The sequence below is a fragment of the Myotis daubentonii genome, chromosome 10 (assembly GCF_963259705.1).
Source record: "Myotis daubentonii chromosome 10, mMyoDau2.1, whole genome shotgun sequence".
NCBI classification, from domain to species: Eukaryota; Metazoa; Chordata; class Mammalia; order Chiroptera; family Vespertilionidae; genus Myotis; species Myotis daubentonii.
The window spans coordinates 30,743,957-30,761,829 of NC_081849.1; the positions used below are offsets into that span (position 1 = coordinate 30,743,957).

The 17,873-nt window shown below is 39.1% G+C and overlaps 1 pseudogene; it reads right to left on the reverse strand.

The window, feature by feature from the left end:
• Positions 1-2,051: 2,051 nt before the first annotated feature.
• LOC132211345 (transmembrane protein 258-like) lies at positions 2,052-2,361 on the reverse strand (annotated as a pseudogene).
• Positions 2,362-17,873: the final 15,512 nt, after the last annotated feature.

Genomic DNA, 17,873 nt, shown 5'->3' on the forward strand with positions numbered 1-17,873 from the left:
AAGTATTTTAAGTGATAAACATGACACATCTCATCATTCAAATAGGTTTTTTTTAAAATATATTTTATTGATTTTTTTACAGAGAGGAAGGGAGAGAGATAGAGAGTTAGAAACATCGATGAGAGAGAAACATCGATCAGCTGCCTCCTGCACATCTCCTACTGGGGATGTGCTACAACCCAGGTACATGCCCTTGACCAGAATTGAACCTGGGACCTTTCAGTCCGCAAGCCGACGCTCTATCCACTGAGCCAACCCGGTTTCGGCCAAATAGGTTTTTTAATGTCCCTCAATAATTGCCCCAATGGAATTTTTTGCACATCTTTTGTTAGATTTCTTCCTAGGCTCATGATAACTTTTTTTTATAATGTATTTTTATTGATTTCAAAAAGGAAGGAAGAAGGAGAGAAAGATAGAAATATCAATGATGAGAGAGAATCATTGATCATCTTCCTCCTGCACACCCCCTATTGGGGATCAATTGAGCCTGCAACCTGGGCATGTTCCCAAACCAGGAATTGAACCATGACATCTTGGTTCATAAGTCAGCACCCAACCACCGAGCCACACCAGCCAGGCTCACGATATCTTTTGGTACTTTTATATTAAAAGCATTTTTTTTCAAGTTTTGTTTTCTGATTTTTGCTGTTATATAGAAATACAACTAATTTTGGTTATTGATTTTGTATTAACCAATATTGATAAGCCTTGTTATTCATCCTAATATTATTTCTGTAAATTTTAAACTTTTCATACACACAAGTAGATTATCTCCAAATAACAATAATACTCTACCTTCTCCTATCCTTATGCCTTTGACTTCTTTTCATTGCCCATTGCACTGGCTAAAATAGATAGTATTTAATAAAAGAACTGACATTATATTTTTTAGTTTTGTCTTGATTTCAAATGGAAAACTTTCAATATTTAATTATTAAACATGATTTTGTATACCTATATGTATATCAATATAGATGTAGATGTAGATTTAGACATATAGATATAGATATAGATATAGATATAGATATAGATCAGCGGTTCTCAACCTGGGGGTCGAACGACTCTTTCACATGGTCACCTAAGACCATCGGAAAACACATATATAATTACATATTGTCTTTGTGATTAATCACTATGCTTTAATTATGTTCAATTTGTAACAATGAAATTGGGGTCACCACAACATGAGGAACTGTATTAAAGGGTCGCAGCATTAGGAAGGTTGAGAACCACTGATATAGATAGATATATACTTTTTTTCAGAATAAAGTAATTCTAGTTTGGTAAAAGCAGTAGCATAAAGCAACCACAATTTTCCCCCTTTACTACTACAACAACTTCAACAGTGACTTCACTTTCTCTGGGTCTCCAAACATAGTTGCCGTGGTTTCAACTATTGCAGGATGACCCCAGTCCATATGTAACCGAGTGAAAGCTCATACTGCTCAACAGCCAATAAGTCAAGTGACAAGGGTTGGGGCAAGGAAAGCCACCAAACCGTGAAGATGGTGGACTAACATCCTAAAGAACCATCTTGAAAACGTATGGAATTTAGGCTTCTTTTATGTCAGGGGAAACAGGAGAGGTTGGAGGTCAAAAGGAGATTGATGGCTGCAGACATCTGGATGCCAGCAAGGGTCTCAGGAGGAGGATGAAACTTTTTTGCTTTTGGTCAATAAACTCCAATTGCCATGATCCCGGTCACAATGTTCCTATAAATCTTTTGATAGTCATTATTTTTGTACATACTTTCCTTATCTCCTTGGGGAGGTAGCTTTGAGCAGAGTGGTTGTTTCAGTAATTCCTGAGCTATAGGTTAGATTCCTTTAATAATGAACATATCTATAGAGGACTAAGCAGAAATTGCTAACTGACATATATAGAGACTGGACGGGCTTGAACAGGATGAAGGCCGAAAGACTGATGATTTTACCCTATTACACATAGAATAAAAGGAAAAGTATACACCAGACAGCAAGACAGATTTTTCCCACACACATCTGCCTTTATTGTGAGCAGTAGATGGGATACATCCAGAAATAGTAAAAAAATTAAATTACAAAGGCAGAGTTTGGTGAAGCTGTCTGGTTGGTACTCTTGGGAGGTAATATGTAGATGCTGATCCAGAGCAGCAGGAAGGTGGACCCCAAAGCCTGTGAAGAGCGAAGTCATCAAGAAGATGAGGAGCTCTTTGTAGATGTCCTGAGTGTGCTTAGTGGATATGACCTCATAAACAAAGAACTGCCAATGGAACAAAGAGCTGGTAGAGGATATGCCAATGGAAAACGGTACCACGTTCAGATGGGGGAAGACGGATAGGTTCACTGGGCTGATATATCTGCTCATAACCTTAAGCATCATTTTGTTGGGCACAGGGTAATCCCCTACTTTGCCACCCAGCAAGACAGATTTTATTCAAACTGCTTCAGTAGGGGAAAGAGACCTTGGTATAGAGCTGAGCTCAACTCACAATACAGCAAAGACAGCTGGGGATTTATAGCCAATAAGCAGATTGAATGGGTCAGTGAATGGAAAAATACTAAGAGGAACTTGATTAGGCATTAAGGGTAGGGGAAATTCTTGCTAAACTGGCCTAACAAGATTTTTACTAAAGGCAGGCCCAGGAATTAGATATCAAGGGTGAGGAATGAGGAACTTGATCAGATATCCATGGTACAAAATTTTCACTGAACTGACTAAGCAGGATTCTCCCCGTCCCCCTCCCCCATGGCAATTTTTATCATTCTCTATTTTTTTCTTTTTCTTTTATTTTTTAATTTTTTCTTTATTGATTAAGGTATTACATATGTGTTCTTACCTCTCTCCCCTCCCCGCATTGCAAACTGACTAAGCAAGATTCTTTTTAAACAGGGGCTCAGCCAGCCAGACTTGAAAGGACAAGGTCCAGCCCTAGCTGAGTAGAGGGCTCAAATAATGTCACCTTTGTTCCTTCAGCCTTGTGAGCATGTTTGCTTCATGCTGTTGCTAATCTCTGAGTTGCCTCATCAACCTTTTGTTTCTCAACATTTTTATCACTTATGTAATCAACTAGTGGCCCGGTACACAAAATTCGTGCACATTAAAAGGGAATTAATTAGAGGAAATATTTTAATATTGCTATTTGCCCTTTCTGCTAGACTTAATACATGAATTTGGCAATGTACCAGGATACAAAATTAACCCCAAGAAATCTGAGGCATTTCTATACACCAATAGTGAACTTTCAGAAAGAGAGATTATAAAAACAGTCCCATTCACCATTGCACCAAAAAAATTAAGCTACCTAGGAATAAACTTAACTAAAGAGGTAAAAGACCTCTACTCAGAAAACTACAGGACGTTGAAAAAAGAGATAGAGGAAGACATAAACAGATGGAAGAACATACCGTGTTCATGGATTGGTAGAATCAACATCATTAAAATGTCCATACTACCCAAAGCAATCTATAAATTCAATGCACTTCCCATTAAAATACCAATGGCATACTTCACAGATCTAGAACGAACTCTCCAAAAATTCATCTGGAATAAAAAAAAGACCCCGAATAGCTGCAGCAATACTGAGAAAGAAAAAAGTAGGTGGGATCTCAATACCAGATATCAAGATGTATTACAAAGCCACTGTTCTAAAAACTGCCTGGTACTGGCACAAGAACAGGCATATAGATCAATGGAATAGAATAGAGAGCCCAGAAATCGGCCCGAACCAGTATCCTCAATTAATATTTGAAAAAGGAGGCAAGAACATACAATGGAGCCAAGATAGTCTCTTCAATAAATGGTGTTGGGAAAATTGGACGGATATATGCAAGAAAATGAAACTAGATCACCAACTTACACCATACACAAAAATAAACTCAAAATGGATAAAGGACTTAAATGCACGACAGGAAACCATAAAAATTCTAGAAGAAGCCAAAGGCCACAAAATCTCAGACATATGCTGAAGCAATTTCTTCACTGATACAGCTCCTAGGGCACTTGAAACTAAAGAGAAAATGAACAAATGGGACTACATCAAAATAAAAAGCTTCTGCACAGCAAAAGAAACCATCAAGAAAACAACGAGAAAACCCACTGCGTGGGAAAACATATTTGCCAATGTCATATCTGATAAGGGCCTAATCTCCAAAATTTATAGGGAACTCATACAACTTAACAAAAGGAAGATAAACAATCCAATCAAAAAATGGGCAAAGGACCTAAATAGACACCTTTCAAAAGAGGACATTCAGAAAGCCAACAGACATATGAAAACATGCTCAGAGTCACTAATCATCCGAGAGATGCAAATCAAAACAACAATGAGGTACCATCTCACACCTGTCAGATTGGCTATCATCAACAAATCAACAAACAACAAGTGCTGGAGAGGATGTGGAGAAGAAGGAACACTTGTGCACTGCTGGTGGGAATGCAGACTGGTGCAGCCACTATGGAAGACAGTATGGAGTTTCCTCAAAAAACTAAAAGTGGAACTCCCATTTGACCCTGTGATCCCACTTCTAGGAATATATCCCAAGAAACCAGAAACAACAATCAGAAAGGATATATGCACCCATATGTTCATAGCAGCACAATTCACCATAGCTAGAATCTGGAAACAGCCTAAGTGCCCATCAGTAGATGAATGGATTAGAAAACTGTGGTACATCTACACGATGGAATACTATGCTGCTGTAAAAAGGAAGGAACTCTTACCATTTGCAATGGCATGGATGGAACTGGAGAGCATTATGCTAAGTGAAATAAGCCAGTCAATGAAGGAAAAATACCACATGATCTCACTCATTCATGGATAATAGAGACCATTATAAACTTTTGAACAATAATAGATACAGAGGCAGAGCTGCCTCAAACAGATTTTCAAACTGCAGCGGGAAGGCCGGGAAGGGGTGGGGGGCAGGAGGGAAGGGGGTAAGAGATCAACCAAAGGACTTGTATGCATGCATATAAGCATAACCAATGGACATAAGACACTGGGGGGTAGGGGAGGCCAGGGGATTGTCAAGGGCGGGGGGGAAAAAGAGACACATATGTAATACCCTTTGTAAGACTGTAAGCAATAAAATAAATAAATAAATAAACAATAAAATGACTATAGAAATTAAAAAAAAGGAAATTAGTAAAATGTATATGAAAATAATATATAAATTTATTAATAAATAAACAGTAACAAAAGGATATAACAACAAGAAGCATGATATAAAAATGACAAGAACATGATATGAAAACAACAAAAACATGATATGAAAACAGCAAAAAACATGATATGAAAACAACAAAAACATGATATAAAAACAACAGTGATGCAAACACCGATAAAGTGATTAAACTTATTCTAATATCACCCTGTACACCACATTAAGAGTGAAAAGAATTTCAGAGTGCTTGACTAATTTCCCTTGTGATGAAGTATTTAGAACTTTAACTTTAACGTCACATGCTCTTCAAACTTGAGAGAAAGCAACATATAACTGACCATGTGCGCAAATGGGTTCAGGTAGGAATATTCTTACTCTGTCTAGAGTTTATCCTTGTGATTTATTAATAGTCATAGCAAATGCTGGCATCATGAGAAACTGTCATCGAATCAATTTAAATGGGACCCCAGTGTCAGATGGGGATAAATCAATTCTTGGAATCAGAACAACCTCTCCCTCTGCAGATCATGTTAATACTTCAGCTTCAATAATTTTAGGTTGTAATCTTTTGATAATAAATCTGGTACCATTAAAAAGACCCAATTTACTATTAAGATTTCTCAATAGCATGATGATTGCACCCACTTTCAATTTTAATTTATGAAATGGCATTCCCGAAGGAGTAATACTATTAAGAAATTTGATGGCAAAATTTTCCTTTTCAGCATCATCTGTTGAATCAATGGAATCATCACTCAAATATGTGTGAAAATCTCCATCAAGTATATCCAAAATTTCTTCATTTAATTTTTGAACATGCTCATTTTTTGAACAAAGAATCACACATTTAGGTATATTTTTAATATTATCTATAGATAAAGTATTTCCAAAGGTAGCTTCAATAATAGGTCCATTACAAATCATTTAATGGGGGATTTCAATAATATCCATCCCTAAATGAAAACTGCTATCAAGTTTGCCATCTCCAAGTTTTACTAATCATCCACTATAAGCACAATCCTCTGATCTCATATTTGTTGTAAGAGACAACTTCTGAAACATCCCCAAACATTACAGTACTTTAAACTCATTTCTACTATGGCCGATCACATAGCATGCCATACAATACTGAGACATTGTCGAAAATCCCCTCCAAGAAGGAGAACTTTCCCACCAAATACAACATTCAAATTCATAATTTCTCTTAGTAATCTGTCTATGGTGTTTATATCATGACTGGATGCCATGGTACATTCATCAATAATGAGAAGTTGGGCCTTTTGAATAGTTTTAGCAACTTCACTGTTTATATCAAGTCTAGAAATTGAAGTTTCATTTAATGGAATTGGTAATTTATATTGAATGAAAGGTGCTTCCACCTAGAAGTAAATTTGCAGCAATTCCTGTAGACACGGTGGGTAAAACAGTACCACCATGACCTCTAATATAATGTATTAGAACTTTATAAAGATATGTAGGTGAATAGAATTCCTAGCTGGCAGGCCCCTGACAGCAAGCTGGCCACCTGTTGATTCTGTGATGAATGCGGCTCCCTTCTCCCTACTGTCAGGGTCTGGTTTGAAGGCCGGCCACGCCCCCTGTTGTGCCAGACACAGAGTTCTACCATACCGTGGCCTCCACCTCAGCAACCCAGGACTGACTGCCACTGGGCCCTCCTGGGGCTCCAAGGGTGGGTTCTTCCCTCAGGCCTCACAGGAAACAGCTCCGGGAGGGTGCAGTCCTTGGCAAGGCAACCCAGGACTCAGTGCGTCCTCGCTCTGAGGGCGTAGCTGTTGCCAAGACAACCCCTGCAGGACTGACTTCCTTCCGGTTGGTTGAGCTTCATACGTGACGCATTACACCCAGGGTTTTTATATAAATAGATTTCCTTCTACTTTGTTGTTGTTATACTTTTTAGTAAAGTATAACATACATATAGAAAAGTATAAAACCCTAAGTGATGAATCCTATGCTTGATGAATTTTCACAAATTGAAAACACCCATGAAATCATCATCTAGATCAGTGGTTCTCAACCTTCCTAATGCCGCGACCTTTTACTACAGTTCCTCATGTTGTGGTGACCCCCAACCATAAAATTATTTTCGTTGCTACTTCATAACTGTAATTTTGCTACTGTTATGAATCGTCATGTAAATATCTGATATGCAGGATGTATTTTCATTGTTACAAATTGAACATAATTAAAGCATAGTGATTAATCACAAAAACAGTATGTAATTATATATGTGTTTTCTGATGGTCTTAGGCGACCCCTGTGAAAGGGTCATTTGACCCCCAAAGGGGTCGCAACGCAGAGGTTGAGAACTGCTGATCTAGATCAAGAATTACAACCTGAGCAACATCCCAGAAACTGCTCGCTTGTCCTCTTGCAGTCAAAACTCTATCAAGATAGGGAGAAACCAAGATGGCGGCATAGGTAAACACTGAAATTGCTGCCTCCTACAACAACTTCACAAATACAACAAAAAGACAAAATGGACATCATCCAGAACTACAGGAAGGCTGGCTGAGTGGAAATTCTACAACTAGAAGGAAAGAGAAAAGCACACTGAGAGTCAGGAGCTGCGGAAGTAAAGTGCAGAGGTACAGAGGCTCCAGCTCGCGGGTACCTGAGGACGCGGCTGTCTTTTTGAATCGGGAGGGAGTCACAAGCGCCCGACTGCTCTGAACTCCAGTTCTGGGAAGTCTCTGGGGACCCAGGACTCATATGGGGAGAAACTGGACTGTCTGGCAACAGGCAGAACTCAGAACTCGAGGGCGGCTTTCCCTCAGAAGTGCTTGCAACAATTACATTACCAGGACACTGAGATGCGCCGCCCCTTAGGGCAGGGCTGAGGATCTGCCATAGCTGCTTGCTCTGCCCTGTTGATTCCTTGAGACCCCGCCCCACCCAGGCTGTGGCAGAGGCTTTTGCATATGAATGCCCTGGCCCTTTGCTACATGAAAATTACCTAACAAATTACAGCCGGGCCAGACAGACCCAGAACTTCCAAGAGAAGGCCCAAGGCCCCACAGCAGCTTGCATTGTTTCACAGCTGGGCCTCATCTGGGCACCTCCAAACTCCAAAAAGGAAGGGGAATCTGCAGATCTTTTCGTAGCTCCTGCTGGGTAACCTCAGGCAGAGACTAAATTAGCACCTCCTTAGATCCAAGAGCCAGTGTACCCAGTGGTCAGAGTGGGACCATCCAGATTACAACTCCTCAGATCCATAAGGGACACACTCAGGGGGCAGACTCAGTGAGCACCAAAGCCCCATTGAAGCAAGTCTTGCCCCAGAAGGGTGTCTTCAGCATAGAAGTTCTCCCATTGCAGACATAGCTGATTCTCACTGCCAATTGGCCTGGAGGTCAATTCCTCCCAGTGATACCTACAACAATCAAAGCATAACTACAACAAGACTGTGCACAAAGCCCACAAGGGGGTGCACCAAGAGTGTCCACCTCAGGTAACTGGGGAGGCTGAGCCACTGGGCCCTACAGGACACCTAGCACACAAAACCACTCTACCAACACAGGGAAGCATAAAAAATGCGGAGACAAAGAAACAGGTCACAAATGACAGAAATGGAGGAAAGCAAATTACTGGATATAGAGTTCAAAACCATGTTTATAAGGTTTTTCAAGAATTTTATGGAAACCGCCGATAAATTTAGTAAGACCCTGGAGGATATGAAAAAAGACCAACTAGAAATTAAGCATACACTGACTGAAATAAAGAATAATATACAGAAATCCAACAGCAGACAAGAGGATCCCAAGAATCAAGTCAAAGATTTGAAATACAAAGGAAAAAAAAATACCCAACCGGAAAAGAAAAAAGAAAAAAGAATCCAAAAATATGAAGATAGTGTAAGGAACCTCTGGGACAACTTCAAGCATACCAAAATCAGAATTATAGGGGTGCCAGAAGAAGAGAGAGAGCAAGATATTGAAAACCTATTTGAAGAAATAATGACAGAAAACTTCCCCTACCTGGTGAAAGAAATAGACTTACAAGTCCAGGAAGCGCAGAGAACCCTAAGCAAAAGGAATCCAAAGAGGACCGCACCAAGACACATCATAATTAAAATGCCAAGAGCAAAAGACAAAGAGAGAATCTTAAAAGCAGCAAGAGAAAGATGGTCAGTTACATACAAGGGAGTACCCATACGACTGTCAGCTGATTTCTCAACAGAAACCATGGAGGCCAGAAGAGAGAGGCAAGAAATATTCAAAGTGATGAATAGCAAGAACCTACAACCAAGATTACTTTATCCAGCAAAGCTATCATTCAGAATTGAAGATCAGATAAAGAGCTTCACAGATAAGAAAAAGCTAAAGGAGTTCATCACCACCAAACCAGTATTATATGAAATGCTGAAAGGTATTCTTTAAGAAGAGGAAGAAGAAAAAGGAACTCTTACCATTTTCCACAGCATGGATGGAAATGGAGAGCATTATGCTAAGTGAAATAAGCCAGTCAGAGAAGGATAAATACCACATGATCTCTCTCATTTGTGGAATATAATGAACAACATAAACGGATGAACAAGGACTGATCCAGAGACAGAGAGGCATTGATTGGACTGTCGGGCCTTGGAGGGAAGGTAGGGGAGGGTGGAGGTAAGGCGGAAAGATCAACCAAAGGACTTATATGCATGCATATAGGCCTAACCAATGGACACGGACAACAGGGGGGTGAGGGCATGAGCAGGGGGGTGGGCGGGGGGAGGGTAGGGGGTAACATGGGGATAAGGACACATATGTAATATCTTAATCAATAAAAAATATATTAAAAAAAACTATCAAGATTATCTTTCTGAGGTTGTAAATTAGCTTTGCATGTTTTGTATTTTTATGTACTTTTTTATGTCTTTCTTCTTGGCCCAACATTATACATGTGAGATTTATCATTGTCATGTCTATTTGTAGTTTATTCATTCTAGTTGCTATACAGTGTAGCATTGTATGAATATACTATTTATCCATTCTATAGGTCATGAATATTTGAGCAGTTTTCAGATTTGGCTGCTATGAACATTCTTATGTGTTGCATTTGGTGAACACATATGCATTTCTCTTGTACATAGACAGAGACAGAGATAGAGATAGAGATGTAGAGATAGATGATGATAGAGATAGATAGATGATAGATAGATAGATAGATAGATAGATAGATGATAGATAGATAGGTAGGTAGATAGATAGATAGATAGATAGATAGATAGATAGATAGATAGATAGATAGATATAGAGTAGTGCAAATGCTGAATCACAGATATGTTTATGTGCAGTTTAGTATATATTACCACTTTTACCAAAGTGTTATAGCAATTTACAACCCCATCAAAAGTAATGAGAGTTACAATTGCTTCCCATCCTCACCAATACTTTTTCATTGTAAACATTCTTGTGGGTATATAATACCATTGCATTATGATTTAAAATTGCATTTCTCTCATAAATAATGAGTTGACCACCTATTTCTATTATGTGATTTCAAATGCTTATCTCATTCCCATTTTAAATATACATTAAGTTTCCTTTTTTTGGTTTGATTGATATACCTAAAATGAGGAATAATAAATTTAATGTTTTTTCTCTTTTCCTTCTCCCATCCACTCACTACTTTCTTAGTATAACTGATGTTTATATTTTACTCTGGCCAGTGTGGCTCAGTTGATTGGCATGTCACCCCGTACTCCAAAGGGTCCTAGGTTTAATCCCCCATCAGGGCACATACCTAGGTTGTGGGTTTGATCCTATCCCCTCTCAGGGTGCATATGGGAGGCAACTAATCAATGTTCCTCTCTCTCACCCTTCCTTTCTCTCTCAAATCAATAAAAACGTATCTTCAGGTGAGGGTTTTTTTAAAAGTCTATAAAATGTTTATAATTCAAATTTTTTTATATTTCAGCCTTAAATTATATGCATTGACTCCTAGGGAATATAGATAAGTTAATCTATATTCTGCCTCAGAATTTGTATCCCTTTTCCCCTCCTAATTTTTGGTAGTTATATTGTTTTTAGAGCGTATATTATTTAATTCTTATCTATAACTCTAGTCCTCATATTCTCACTTTCAGTTCTAGAGTTGAATATATTAAATGTTCCTTGCCAGTCCATTTGCAATCATTTCCTTAGTTATATTTTGGATGATTATAATTTATCCTCTGGAAATTTTCTTAACATATTTTGACAGGCATAACATTTCTCAGATTATTGAATGATAAACCGTCTTCTGCTTTTAAGCTTAAAAGATAAGATGATTGCATTTATTTTTTTAAAATATATTTTTATTGATTTCAGAGAGGAAGGGAGAGGGAGAGAGAGATAGAAACATCAATGATCAGAGTTGCCTCCTGCATGCTCCTGCATGCCCCACACTGGGGATCAAGCCCACAACCTGAGCATGTGCCCCAACTGGAAATCGAACCAGGAATTCCTAGTTCATAGGTCAACACTCAACCACTGAGCCACACTGGCTGGGCATCATGATTGCATTTAAAATCTTTGGTTTACATGCAGTCTTTCTATGTTATCTTGAAAATGCCACCAAGCCCAGCTAGAATGTCTCAGTGGTTGAGCATCAACCTATGAACCAGGAGGTCACAGTTTGATTTCTGGTTGGAGCACATGCCCCAGTTGTGGGCTCAATCCCCAGTGTGGGGCATGGAGGCAATAGCTGATCAATGATCCTCTCTGATCATTGATGTTTCTATTTCTCCCTCTCCCTTCTTCTTTGAAATCAATAAAAATATTTTTTAAAAAAAGAAAAGAAAATTCCACCTAATAATTTTTTGTATTGAATATTGACAACCACAAATCACTTTCCCCTAGGCCCTCAGAGACACACTGCTCCCTAAAAATATGATGGCTATGTGAATTCTGCTCTCAACCTGGTTTCAAGAAGGCTTCTACCACCAGCCCTATTCATCCCAATTTCTTCACTCAAGGCTGAGAATGAAGGATGCAGTTATTTGTACTTCGGATTGAGTCTCCCACCATTAGGATAATATTTTTGCTGGAACATTCTGAGACCTACCACCACTGGGCTCATTTGAAATTCAATCTGCTTCTCCACTTGAGTTTCTTGCCTGAGGCTTCTGCCAAACTCAGTTGCTTTGGAAGACTTTGCATGTATTTTGGAGTATGCAGATTAAATATGTCTTATAGTTTCACTGAAAATGGAATACTCAGAGTTTCTTTTATTCTCCTATTGCTTTTGTATTATATTCAGGTGTAAAAGAGCAAGTCATGGGCTTTCATGTTCACACCGAAAAACCCAGAATTAGATTTTGAAGAAAAATGAAGGTAAAGTTCTAAAATCAAAGCAAGAGAAAAAGAGAATTGTTTATATATACGTATGTATACTAATTTTAGAGACAGAGAGAGGGAAAAGGAGAGAGGAACATTGGTTTCCTTCTGTACATGTCCCAACTGGGGACTTGCAACTCAGGTATATACCTTGACCAAGAACCAAACTGACCACCTTATGGTGCATGGGACAATGCTCAACCAACTGAGCCATTCCAGCAGGACAAAAAGAATCTTAAGCTCCATCTTTCTGACAACATATTAGGAAACCTATCAATGTGTTCTATGGAAAGATGAGATTAATATTTTTAATAAAAAGTTAATATGTTTTTTGTGTCCTTTAAGGTAGCTTTTGTGAAAAGATTATTACAAGGATCACCTTTGCTTTCAAATCCAGTGCTTACTTTATTAAAGTTATAAATTCAAAAGAGAGTTTTTTCTTAGACAATTAAATTTATAAATTTTATTAGACTAATTATAAATGTATAAATTTCAACAATTACTTTTTGATTCTTTAAGCACTTAATATTGTAATCATTTTAACTGTCTTTGTACATTCAAAATATCCATTCCATTTTATTTTTAAGTATTTCAATTGTCTACTGAAAACAAGCTCTCCCAAATACTTCTATAATTTATAAACCCAATATTATAAATTGTTATGTATTTGGAATGTGAATCCTAATTAAATTAAATATACTAAGGAATTGCTCAATTACACATTTTAAATTGTAATCTCAAGGCTGCTATGCCAAATTGCTCTCTACAATGCCAAGTAAGTTATTAAAGCACAGTGTATGTTACCTACTAAAGTGTTTTTTTAACAGAGAATAAAAAATCTATAATATTTTACTAACTAAAATAAATGTACTAACAAGCATTGTTGAAGTAGAAATAGAAAAAATAAAATTTTTGCTAATAGTGGTACTTGAAACCCTATTTTAATACATTGCAGAGACCACCAGTTCCAGTTTCTGTCTGATTAGGAGCTGATCAACCATAAGAATTCAGCTGTTGCAGATAAATTCAATACAGTGATGCCAAGATCCTTATTGAAACCATCTAGAACACTGCTTGCACATCTCTAGGTCCCCTCTTTTTTTTTTTCTTCTTTTTTTTATAAAAGTCACTGGCTTGACAAGAGATGTTAAGATCATTTTTGGACAGGAGTCTGCCATCTTCTCAATTTGCGAGCACCTGAATATACCTCTTTCCTTTTAACCAGGACCTCTCTCATGAGTATTGGCTTTCATCATGGCAGGCAGCTCAACCTGTGTTTAGTAACAGCTTGTTTGCCTGTGTTCATCAAAGCCCAATAAAACATGAACAGGAATTTGCAGCAAAGAAAGTAGAGGTTTATTTAGGCAATTGGCACTAAGCCTGGAGATACAGGTGAGTTAGTGGTGTAAGACCTGGCTCCCCAGTCACCTGTAGGAGATAGATTATATAGTGGGAAAATCATTAGTCATGGTGACTGAGGGAGTTGAGATCATGTGCTCTACTGATTGTTTGGGACTAAGATAGGGAGTAGTTGATCATTGGATCAGGTCCTGATGTCAGCCATGGCATCATTCTGTCTGATTTCATGAATGTGTGGTCGGTAGGGTAAGTCTGCTCTCATGGGCCTAGGGCTGAATCACAAGTTAGGTTAAGATGTTATCTTTAGTTTGATGGAATCTCTGTTCCCTTAATCAACAGACTTAAGGCCTTTTCTTAAGACAGTTTGATGCTGACCAGAACCTGATGGCCTGTGGGCTTAATGACTAAGGGAGTGGATATGCAGTTAGTGCAAAGGTGGAGAGATCTGTTTAAAAGAAGGCAAGTGAGTCATGGTGCTATTAGACTGGACAAAGCTACACTGAATTAAGGAGACAATTATATTAAACAAATGAAGTTCCTGTGTGATTATACATATCTATAATAATAAAAGCATAATATGCTAATTAGAGTGGACAGCCGAATGACCTTCCGGACATCATTCCAGATGAAGCTGGGGTGGTGGGGGCAGACGCAGAGGTGGTTAGGGGCGATGAGGCAGGCAGGCAGAGTATTTAGGGGGGATCAGGCAGGCAGGCAGGGTGGTTAGGAGCCAGCAGTCCCAGATTGCAAGAGGGGTCCTGGATTGCAAGAGGGTGCAGGCTGGGCTGAGGGATCCCCCTCCCATGCACAAAATTCATGCACTGGGCCTCTAGTATTATATATAATTTTCAAACTTAAAATGATCAATTGTATCAGTTCAATTTAATTCATCTTCATTGTATTTAATTCTAAATCTTTTTTAAAAATAGGAACAAACTATTTTTAAAAAATTATATTATTTTTTTTAATCCTCACACAAGGATATTTTTCCATTGGTTTTCAGAGTGGAAGGGAAGGAAGATGGTGGGAGGGGAGGGGAGAGAGAGAGAAACACATGCCCTGGGGATCCAGTCTGCAAGCGAGGTATGTACCCATGGCTGGAAATTGAACCTACGACCCTTTGGACTGCAGGCCAAGTGAACCCAGCCAGGGCTAATTCTAAATCTTCATTGGTTATGCACTAAGGAGATACACTTGGTGTTATGTTGTACCTGGCTGAGACTGTAGATATCAACCAGATATTTAATAGAAACATGAGATGACACAATTAGGGAAAGTTAGCTATGGACCAGATTTTAAGTTACAGTAAGAAGTTATTAATTTTTAGGTGTAAGTGTTTTTGTGGTTAAGTAGAAAATTTCCTCTTTTGGAGATACCTAATGAAATACTTAGGGTAAGTATTATGCCTCTTACTATAAAACACTTTTCAAAATTAAGAAAATATGGCAAGAAGTGAACAATTATTAAATCTATAATGAACAAATGAATGTTTATTATAGATGATAATATATTTTTCAAGTGTCTAGCACTCATATATTTTGCAGAACTAAACCATTTTAGAAAACCAAAAAATTCTTTAATTTGGGCTAAATTTACTAATAGCTTAGGTGGAAAAAATTCTAAAATGCACATTTTAAAATATTATAGACATTTCACTCTTAGTTTCTTTTCCTTTTAACTCACCAAAACAAGGAATCTGTAAGTTGTAACATGTGTAAGTTACTAGTCATTGATAACTCTTAAAAAGTTTTTTTATATACTTACTAATAACTGAGTAAAATAAAGCCTTTATAAGTAGATAACAAATCTTTTAGCTAGTCAAGTGATTTACAATTATTTGCTTAATAAAATTGGGGGATTAATTGAGTTTCCAGCTGATAATCCTTCAAAAACAATTTTTAACAAAGATAACTATCAAAAATAACTCATAAAGCATCCAAAAAATTGATTGGCATTGCTATAACAAAACTCCTTCCATTTTCATTTACATTCTTATGTAATCATTTTTTTTAAATGCCTATTTTTATAAAGATGAAAAATAGGACTAGGATTGATGCTGGAATCCTCACTCATTTTAGCAATAAGTAGAAGTTTAGACACAGATAAATGAAGCAATTGGGGAAGGAGCATCATTCATCTTATTATATTTGATAATTATTCATCAAAATTTAAAATATTTATGCTGCTTTAATTGTGAATTTATAGTTGCTGTACTGATAACCCAATCAGAGAATTTTTAATAGTGAGAACCAAACTCAGAAATTGTTGAAAATAACATTTATATGTGTATACATATATATACAAATGTTCCTCAACTTACACTGGTGCTATATCTGATAAACTCACAAGTTGAAAATATCATAAGTCAAAGAGGCACCTACATTTTTTGAATATCAATTCACTCATTTCTCAGTCTTCACTCCTTTTATTTTCCAACTGCATGGAGAAAAAAGTATTGTTAGAAGAAAGCAAGAACTAGACATGTTTATCATTCTTAATTCAGGGGAAGCTTTTTTAAAAATATATTTTATTGATTTTTTACAGAGAGAAAGGGAGAGGGATAGAGAGTCAGAAACATTGATCAGCTGCCTCCTGCACACCCCCCACTGGGGATGTGCCTGCAACTAAGGTACATGCCCTTGACTGGAGTCGAACCCAGGACCTTTCAGTCCACAGGCTGACGCTCTATCCACTGAGCCAAACCGGTTAGGGCAGGGGAAGCTTTTTTATTTTTTCATGTTAATCAGTAAGGCCTGGTTTCTGATGCTTTGTTTCAAGTAACTTTAGAGAGAAGTTTTCCTGACAACTCCTACCAGTAAGATATGGACAGGCCACTCCTAACTATTTCACATTAGGATGAATATGGTGTTAGCATATATATATATACACATCCTATCTAATAAAAGAGAAACATGGTAATTGGCGTAAGACCGCTACCCTTCCCATTGGCTAATCAGGGCAATATGCAAATTAACTGTCAGCCAAGATGGCGGCTGGCAGCCAGGCAGCTTGAAACTAACATGAAGCTTGCTTGCTTCAGTGACGGAGGACTCCAACGTTCCCCGCCTGCCGCTGCAGGCCTCTGAGCTGCAAGCAACTATGTAACAAACATAGAAGCTAAACAAAACCCCAGAAACCTGCCGGGCTTCAGCCAGCAGGATCGCAACATTGTAAGCAAAGGCCAGAAACCTACTTTCAGCAGCGGAGGCCTAAGAGCTGGAGCCAAGCCTCAAAGCTAAAGCTGGCCCAGAATAAAAAAAAGAAAAAGAAAAAAAGGAGCGGTTGGGAGCTTCAGTCACCCCCAGCCTGAAAACAACCCTCAGCTCCTCACCCAGACTGGCCAGGCACCCCAGTGGGGACCCCCACCATGAAGGGTGTGTGACCAGTTGCAAATAGCCATCATCCCCTCACCCAGGCTGGCCAGGCACCCCAGTGGGGACCCCCACCCTGAAGGATGTGTGACCAGCTGCAAACAGCCATCATCCCCTCACCCAGGCTGGCCAGGCACCCCAGTGGGGACCCCCACCCTGATCCAGGAAACCCTTCAGGGCAAACCAGCCGGCACCCACCCATGCACCAGGCCTCTACCCTATATAGTAAAAGGGTAATATGCGTCCCAGCACCGGGATCAGCGGAGCCGCAAGGCCTCCTGGCACCCGGATCAGCGTGATGGGGGCAGCGCCCAAACCCCCTGATCGGCCCTGCTCTGTGTGTGACAGGGTGCGGTGCCCCAACCCCCCCCCCCACTGCCCTGAGTGTAAGAGTGGCAGCACCCCAACCCCCTGATTGGCCCTGCTCTGTGGGTGATAGAGGGCGGCGCCCCAACCCCCTGATGGGCCCTGCTCTGTGCGTGACAGGGTACAGAGCCCCAACCCCCTGATTGGCCCTGCTCTGTGCATGACAGGGGGTGGCGCCGCAACCTCCCCATCGACCCTGCCTTGAGTGTGACGGGATGGTGCCCCAACCCCCCAATCGGCCCTACCCTGAGCGTGACTGAGGTTGGAATCACAACCTCCTGATCGCTCTGCTCTGTGTATGACATGGGGCGGCA